Genomic DNA, 8,873 nt, shown 5'->3' with positions numbered 1-8,873 from the left:
GGTCAGAGGGATTGCCAGCCACAGCCAGGGACCGCACCGGATCCAGGCTGTGTAAGGATGTTTTCAGTTCTCGTCTTCTTTTCTGGGTGGCCCAGAGGGAAAGGTCCATCCACCCAGAAAGCCTGTCACAGTTTCTTTTTTAAAAAGGATACTCAGCAGACACTGATTCTGCTTCTGAATTCAGAGCAGCAGTTGATCTCAACAGGCATTTTGTTAATCAGTGGGAGCATTTTGGGTCATCCCAAAAATTGGTTGGCAAGTAAGGGAACCTCCCAGCATTAAATGAGCCGGCCAAGAATATATTGCAATGCATGGGACGTGTCCTGATGGAAAGGTCCAAAATTGATCACAGTGAAAAAAGCAAGTTAGCGGCCATGATGGTATCCTCTCTAACAAGTTCATGTTAAACTGGTATCTACTATGAGACGTGTGGTGTTTCTGTTTGGTCTTGTAAACTATACACCATGCCAAACAACCCTGTCAGTCCAGTTTGGGCCACAACTGGTGGCTTCCTCAGCAGACGGCCATGGGAAGAAGCAGGCATGTGGAGCGAGATCGGGGCACATCTATTCTATGGCTTTGGCATTGCCGAAGTGCCTTCCAGAGCAACAGTGTCCCTTGGTGTGCCCACCAGCAGTACAAAGCTTGCCAGTTCCCACCAGGCGCTTGAAGTTGGCTGAGCTCATTCGGGGAAGTTCCTGGTGCAGAAGTGTGGGTTTCATGCTGCTCTCTCTATCCCAGCCACTAGCATTTTCAGAGGGAACTGACGGCTGTTGGGACTTGCTCCCAGGACCCATTAAAAGGAGGTCTTCCTTCTTCAGAATGGGTTTTGCTCCTGTCATGAGCTGTAGCTGTGGCCTCCCATCCCGCCTCTTCCAGGTCCACTCTTTTCCAGACCAGGACAGGGAAGCAGAACAGAAAACACATTGTTGCCTTCTAGTGTCCAGTCTGGGTCCCAGGCTGAGCCAGCCGCTGTGCTGTGTGACTACATCCCTTTCGCTGGCCCATGCCTCACCCCACGTCCAGTCCATCAGCAAGTTCTCTAGGTTCTGCTGCAAATGCTTCCCAAATCCAGCCATTCATTGTCTCTCCCCTGCGATCTCCCAGGCCCAGCCTCTCAACAACTGCAGTGACCTCTGTCCCTAAAGAGCTCCGCAGGACCTGGCCCCTGGCCATCACTCACTATCCCTTTGTCCTGCCTTATTTTCCTTCTTATGCTGTCTCCATCTGATGCAGCATATACTCTGGTTTGTTTCCTTCATCCTTCCACTGGGTTATCAGCGCCATGAACGCAGGCGGTTTTGTGTTCTTCACTCATACCCTGAGCACCTGGCACAGTGCCTGACACATAGTAGGTCCTCAACACATAACTGGTTAGATGGACCTGTGAAATGGAGATAAGACCTCCCTGTCTAAAGAATGAAGGCTATGATGCCTTAGCGTCCCAGGTAGCAACGCTTAGGTAACCGCGCCCTCCCTTCCTCCCAAAGCAGGTTCTCATTCAGCCACAGGGGGGCATCGTTCTAAAGGGCACCTGGGGCTTCCATCAAAGGTTTCCAGGTTCTTCCAGCAAAGACACTAAGAGAAGATGGATGAAGCTGAAAGCTGATGTGTATGTGGGGTGGGAGAGCAGGACGTGAAAGGACTGCACCCAGCACTTTCCTGCCCTGCCTGGACTGGACTTGGAAGTTTAAGGGCCAATTACCCTCTATATTGAGCCCGAGACGCTCGATGCCAGGACCCGGTCTTCAGCCACTACTGACGATAATAGCACCTGCCATTATTTGAGCATAACTTGGTATAGGGCCCTGTATGTACCTGACCTGCACTTTGACACCCAAAGTTACCATGGTTAGCCCATTTTATGGAGGAAGACACTGAGGCTTAGGGTCATGAAGGAACTTAACTGAAGTCACACCCCAAGTAGAAGGCGGAAGCAAGATGTGAATCCCTGACTGCCTGAGCCCTTGGCTTTAGGAGGGGTTAGGTCAAGGGCCAAGTTATAGTAAGTCATCTGGAGGCTGCCAGGCAGTTGCAGTGAGGGCTGCTGGGGCCTGTCTGTACCATGATCGAGGGGGTAGACACAAGGAAATGGATGATTCACGAAGAAACTCAATGTAGTCTCACTACAGAATCTCAAATACGTGTCCCTCTTAGAGAGGGTCAGAGGATTCATAAGGTGTCCATTTCCAAGTGGTCACAAGATGAAATGCGTCTAACTATGTGCAAAACTGCCTGCATCACCTCCTCCATCACCATCTCCACCATCTTCCACCACATCCTCCCTTAGCACCCTCCCCTCCCCCATCACCTTTACCCCCACCACCATCCCTACCACCTCTACCGTTGTCTTCTAGGACACTCTACTCTCACTCACCTGCCCCCTCCCAGCTTCCTTTGCTAGATCTTGTTTTTTTGTTAAGTTAGTGGGTTTTAATGAGCACTTTATTACTTTCTATCACAACAAGCTGCTCCAGGATTATCTTGTAAGTTTTCTACGCCAGTCATAGAATCAGCCATTTTTACAAGGAGCCCTGGCTTCTTTCATTGCGGAGTCGTATTAGAAACCAAGATCTGGGCACCCAGTTCTTTTTGGGTGTCTTTCTTTTAGGCCATCTAAACTAACAGACCAAAGAAATATACGTATGCCTGTATACGAACCTATAATATCCATAAGTATTCCTGTATGTAACCATCTATATATTAAATTAAACATGAGCTCTTAAACATGAAGGCTCTTTTTCATAATGTCTATTTCTTTGCTGAGATTTTTCTGGGGTTTGTTTTGTTGTTTGTTTCAAGGGAATTTGTAAGGATTATTGAAGTATTTTTATGATGGCTGCTTTCAAACCCTTGTCACATAATTCTAACGTTTGATTCATCTCAATGTTGGAATCAGTTGATTGTTTTCTCATTCAAGCTGTGATTTTTTTCGTTCTTATTATGATGGGTGATTTTCGGTTGTATCCTGGTCATTTTGTCTCTTATGTCCGGAAACTCTGGATCCTATTTAAAGCCTTCATTTTAGCAGGCAATCACCCTGAGTAGATTTAACACACAAGTCCTGGACTACTTTTGGGGGCTATGATTCCAATGACAGTTTAGTTGTCAGAGGCTTTGCGGTATTATTTTGGTCCGCGTGGTTTGTCGGGTGTTACTGGGTCTTCCCCTGGCCTCTGTTCCTGCTGTTATGAGGGTGGAAGGGGTTTCCCCGAGGCTGGCCATCGTGTGTCTCTTGGCGGGGAGGGAAGTGTCAGACATGTGGTTGTTGCTTGTGGTGGTGAGGTTTCTCCTGCTTGTTCCACCTTCTCACCCTGTGTCTCACTGTGGGAAGGAGAGTGCTTCCCCCATGTGCTTCTTATTAACAGGGTTCCCCATCAATCTCCCTTGTCAGTTGTGTTGGGCACGCTGGACGTTTACAGAGGTGCCCCCATTGAATCCAGGACTGCCTACGTGGGCTGCCTTCTGCTGCTAGGTTGGGGTCAGGAAATGCCATGTCAGGGTTCCTTCTTCTGTGGGGTGGGGGGACATAAGATACCTACTTCTGTATTGTTCCCCCAGTCCTGGGCTCCCAAACCAGTCCACCTTCCTCTACCACCTGTCACAGAGCTCTTTGAGTTGCTTCTTGCTTTATCGTTGTGTTTAACGGGGAGGAGCAGGAAGGAATGGGTCTCTGTCATCTTGTCTGACCAGAAGTCCAGTAAGTGCATGTTTAATGCTATGGATGTGTGTCGCCAAACTACCTTCTTGAAAGGCCATTCTAATACCTATTCCCTCAAATGATGAGTGAGTGCCTGTCTCATTTTACAGAGGAGGAAAGTGACACTCAGAGTAAGGTCACCTGCCCAATGTCACACAGGAGCACATGGTAATGTGGAGTCCTGCCCAAATCCTGTGTTCTTCCCCTGGCACCCCCACCTGCCGCCACCGTGGTCAGCGCCACTCGGCAACACCCCAGGAAGCTCACAGCCTGGCCAGCAGAGCAGGCCCAGGAGTTCACGCTCAGGGGGAACTGAGAGTGTGCGGGGACCCAGGCCTGAGAGCGAGGAATCAGTCCAGAGGGCACATCCTTGAACCTGACGTCCACGTCCCGGCCCTGCTCCTTGCTCTGCCCAGAGCCCCCGCTCCTGCCCCTTCCAGCCGTCTGTGTTATGTCAAAACACGTCAGTCTCCAGGCCACTGTGAATACTGCAAGTGCGGATTCGAGGTCCTCCAGTGTGGGGACCCCTGCATGTCACTTGTGATCAGTGCCACCAGTCCTCGGGACAGGCAACAGCGGGAAGATCCAGGCACCCGTGATGGAACAGGTACTGACTGCTCTGGGAGCCGGGAGACCCGGGTCTAATCCTGGCGAAGCTGATCTCGCTGGGTAAGCCATTGCCACTGTCTGAGCTTTAATTTTTTTTCCCTGTAAAATGGAAGTAATCATTCCCATCCTTCAGAGAATCCATGCTATTAATAGGCTGGACAGACTGTAAGTCCTGTTAAAATGTGAGAGATGGAACGCTCTAAAATGGCAAATCAAATCTTGTCTCTCGCTGGCTCAAAACCCTCTAGTGGCTTCCTTCACATTCAAATTAAAACCAAGGCCTCACTGCAGTACCTCAACCACCTCTCCCACCCTGCATCTCTCCCTCCCTCCCTCCCTCCCTCTGGCTCTCTCTCTCTCTCTCTCTCTCTCTCTCTCTCTCTCTCTCTCTCACACACACACACACACACACACACACACACTGTAGCCACACTGCCCTTCTGGCTGCCCCTGGGACTGACCCAGCAAGAGCGCATCTCGGGCATTTGCATCTGCTGTTCCCTTTGCCACACATGGTTTTCCATGAGATAACTGCATGATCGCCTCCCTTGAATTCATTCAGGTGGCTGCTCAAATGTCACCTCCTCAAAGAGGCCTTTCCTGGCTAAAGCAATACCCTTCACCCCTTGCTTTCCTTTACCCTGCCCTAATTTTCTTCCTAGACTGGTCACTTAAAGTGTGTGTGTGTCTTTTCCATCCCTCTCCAGAAGCTTCGTGGAGGGAGGGACCATGTCTTCTCCAATCACTCCGTCATCCCTGACCCTAGAACAGTGCCAAGAATGCAAGTGACTCCTGCCTCTCTGCCCGCAGCTTTCCCACTGCACTACCCACCTCGCCCTGGAAACTTTCAGAGTCCCTTGTGTTTCTTCTTCTCCGTGCCGGGCTCATATCTGCAGGGGAACTGCTCTGTGCTGGTTCCCTGACCACCTTGCATACGTCTGCCTAGGCCACGTAGGCAAGGCTTAACCACAGCTGATCTAAGCCTTGGTGAAATGCTCTGGGGTCCTCCCCGAACATGAGAAGTCAGCTGGTGTTGAGAGGAGCTGCCACAAGGCCATTCCTATCTTCATGGAGGCTGCAGTCATAGGCTGTTTCTCATCTGCCTCCCTGGTTCTGATGAGGTAGTGCTTCCCCACCCCAGCGCCCCCTGCCCTCCTCCCAGCGGGGTACAGCTACAGGCTGTCAAACTGCTTAGCTGCAGCACGGACTTGGGCCCATCACTCCCATTGCATTTGATCTGGCCCCTTTTGTTCAGTGTATCCTATGGACAAGGCATGTGGGAGCTGACACCACTGCTGCTCTTGCTTTCGCTGTCTATGTTAATAATAAACCATCCCAATCTAGTCTAGTGGGGCTTGATGTGTTCCTACCTGCTAACCCTACAACAGATGGCACTCTAACGTGGCAGCTCCTGTACTTGGACTCCGTTAGCCTGTCTGATAATATTACTTTCCCGTCAGCACGATTGTCCCCTCGTGCTCCCCTCATCCTTGGTTGTTCTTGCCCCCACCCTCCTCAGGAGCCACTGGGGTGGGTCCTCAGTTACTCAGAAGACAGAACCAATGAGCATCTTCAGACCACCCAATGTAACAAAGTCAATCTTCATAATAACAATTTTTTAAAAGAACACCATATCGCCAAGCCAAATATAATGATCTCATATAGATTCTCCATGTTCACTCTACCTCCACTTGTGCCCATCATATGAGTAGCATTTATATTCTTCCCCTGTGGCTGCACAGCACTCAGAAAGCAGCAGAGTCACTGGGGCCAGACCGACCTGGGCACATTTCTGGCTCTATGTGCTGTGTTATTTTCCAAGGCTGTTGTAGCAAATTACCACAGACTGACTGGGTGGCTTAAAACAACAGAAATGTATTCTCTCACAGTTCTGGAAGCCAGAAGTCCAAAACTTGTATGGCTGGGGCCAAACCAAGGTGTTGACAGAGCCACGCTCCTTCTGGAGGCTCGAAGCGTGAATCTGTTCCCTGTATCTTCCAGCTTCTGGTGACTGTTACTCGTTTGCTTGTGGCTGCCTCACTCCAGTGTTCAAGGCCAGCATTTTCAAATCTCTCAATTCTGTGGTCATATCACCTTCGTGTGTGTGTGTGTGTGTGAGAGAGAGAGAGAGAGAGAGAGAGAGAGAGAGAGAGAGAGAGAGAGAGAGAGACCTCTCTGCTTTCTTCTTATATACATACAATTACATTTAGGGCCCCCCCTGATAACCCAGGATTATCTCCCCATCTCAAGATCCTTAATTTCACCACATCTGCAAAGCTCCTGTTTCCATGTAAGGTAACATTTATAGGTTTCAAGGATTAGGACCTGATTTCTTTGGGAGATTTCCCAGGTTTTTTTTTTTTTCTTTTTTCCATTCACTTGCACCCAAGGCCCCAAGAAATCCCATGGTGAGGGTGGCAGCTACAACATGGCCTGCATCAGCAGGACCCTAAATCCCTGTGACATGGGACCCTTCCCTGCCAATCACAGGAGCTATGGTCCCAAAAAGGCAGGGCAAACTCCCGTTGCTTTTTCTTTCTCTCTGTTCACTCATTGATTGGTCCCAAACACAGATAACAGGGTAAATAAGGTCCCAGATTTCTGATTGGAGGACCAAAAAGAGGAGCCCCAGCAAGCCAAAAACTCACTGAGGCAATCACAAGAGGGAAGAGCTCAGGAAAGCAAGTTAATAAAATTATTTATGAACACCTGGGCTCATCCCCCTGTTTTGTATGTGTGAATTAAATACTAAACAGTTCACATAGACTTTGAGAACTTACTACAAGACAGATTACTGCCCAGGTCCCAAATAGCCCACTGAGTGGTGCACACACAGGACAGATCTAAATGGCATGGGAAAGTCTCTGAAAATAGAAATGACATTGAAGTCACAACCCACAGGAGTCTGCTTGGACCTCACAGTCTGAGCCCAGTCTAGTCAATTGACTGCTAAAACAAAAATATCACCATTCCCCATAGGATTTTAAAAAGACACTGAGTATTATAACATGATATTGAGAATGTCCAGGATATATTCCGATATTACCTGATATATGAAGAAGCGTGAAAATCTCAACTCACACGGGAAAAGACAGTCAACAGATGCCAATGCTGAGATCACACCGCTGTTGGAATTATCTGACAGTCTTTAAAGCAGCTACTATAAAAATGCTCCACCAAGTAAAGGCAAACCATCTATGAAGAGAGAACATTTTTATTAATTAAAAACTAGGCTTAAAATAACAAATTGTCTCATAAGAAAATTTCGTGAAAAAAAATTAATAACTAGGCTATATATGAACATAGAATCAAAATCAACATGGAGAGAAACTCTCCCAGTTATTTAAAAAACCTTATGAATGTTGCCCCTAAATTTCCTTTCCCATAAATCAGTGTGGCTAAAAGTAACCAGATTATGTTAAGCCCTTTCGATAACAAACCAGAAAAGTCTACACATACTGTCTCTGTAAGATGCACTGTGAAGTTTAGACTACCCTAGGTGAAGCATCTTGTGAGCTTCAGGAACAGCCTTGAAATACATTTCCGCCCCCTCTATTCCAATTTACCACGATTGTACGATGTGTGTTAGCTAGCAAGTTTCTCCTGATACTGATTATAAGCTGCGACTCCATTTTGAGAACGTTGGAAAGTGAAAAAAAATAAATAAATGTTTACTTCAAATGGAAAAAATGTGGTTATTAAAAGGTATGATTATTTTGTCTCTAAAAACAAAATCTTGCAAATGTTTAGTAAGTCCCTTGTGTTGCACAACACACATCAGTCCTGGGGTCCGATTCATCTTAGGCCTGTTACATATCACCACGGATAGTTGACATGGTAGTCACGTTTCTTTTCTGCAAAACAGTGAAGAAAAGGTGGTGCGAGTGTGAGGTTCTTGGTGAATCACCGCAGTAAAAGGTAAACGAAGTCTTATTACCGTGGATTGGGATGCACACTGACTCAAAAGCTGGTCTGTTTTGAACTGATGCCCAATCTACAGCCCTCAGAGAACCAGTGGATCACAGAATGAAAGTGAGGGAAGCCACATGCTGCTGGGCTTCAGGGAAAACTGGACCCAGGAACTTTCTGCAGTCTGACTTTCTCTAGGTGGTGGCCAAGGTGGTGTGTGGTGGGGGAGGGAGGGGCAGGAACAGTGTCCTGGCGACTGTTGGGCTCTCTCCCTTTTTGATTTTGTCTCTTAATATCCATTCTTCCCTTCTTCTATAGGCACACAACCCCTATTTCCAGGTAGGCACATGCCACCCAGAATGAAGATTATGTTTCCCAGCCTCCCCTGCAGCTACATTTGGCCAGACCACTAGATTGTAGCCAAAGAGGAGTGAAGGGGAGAGATGTATGTACTTAGGTCATGCACTTAAGGGAAGAGGGATATGCCCTCACGTTCCACCCCCACCCCCTTTCCACTGTTTGGACCATGCATTGGAGGGGTGGATCCTAAGGACAGAGAGGCACAAGTAGAAGGAGCATGGGTCTCTGGGCAGCCTGTGAAGCCCAGCTGTCCTACCTGCCTCTGGACTGTTATAAGAATGAGACAGTAATTTCA

Source organism: Rhinolophus sinicus, linkage group LG13, assembly GCF_036562045.2.
Source record: "Rhinolophus sinicus isolate RSC01 linkage group LG13, ASM3656204v1, whole genome shotgun sequence".
NCBI lineage: Eukaryota > Metazoa > Chordata > Mammalia > Chiroptera > Rhinolophidae > Rhinolophus > Rhinolophus sinicus.
The sequence above is the reverse complement of the archived record's forward strand: the minus strand, read 5'-3'. Positions refer to the sequence as shown.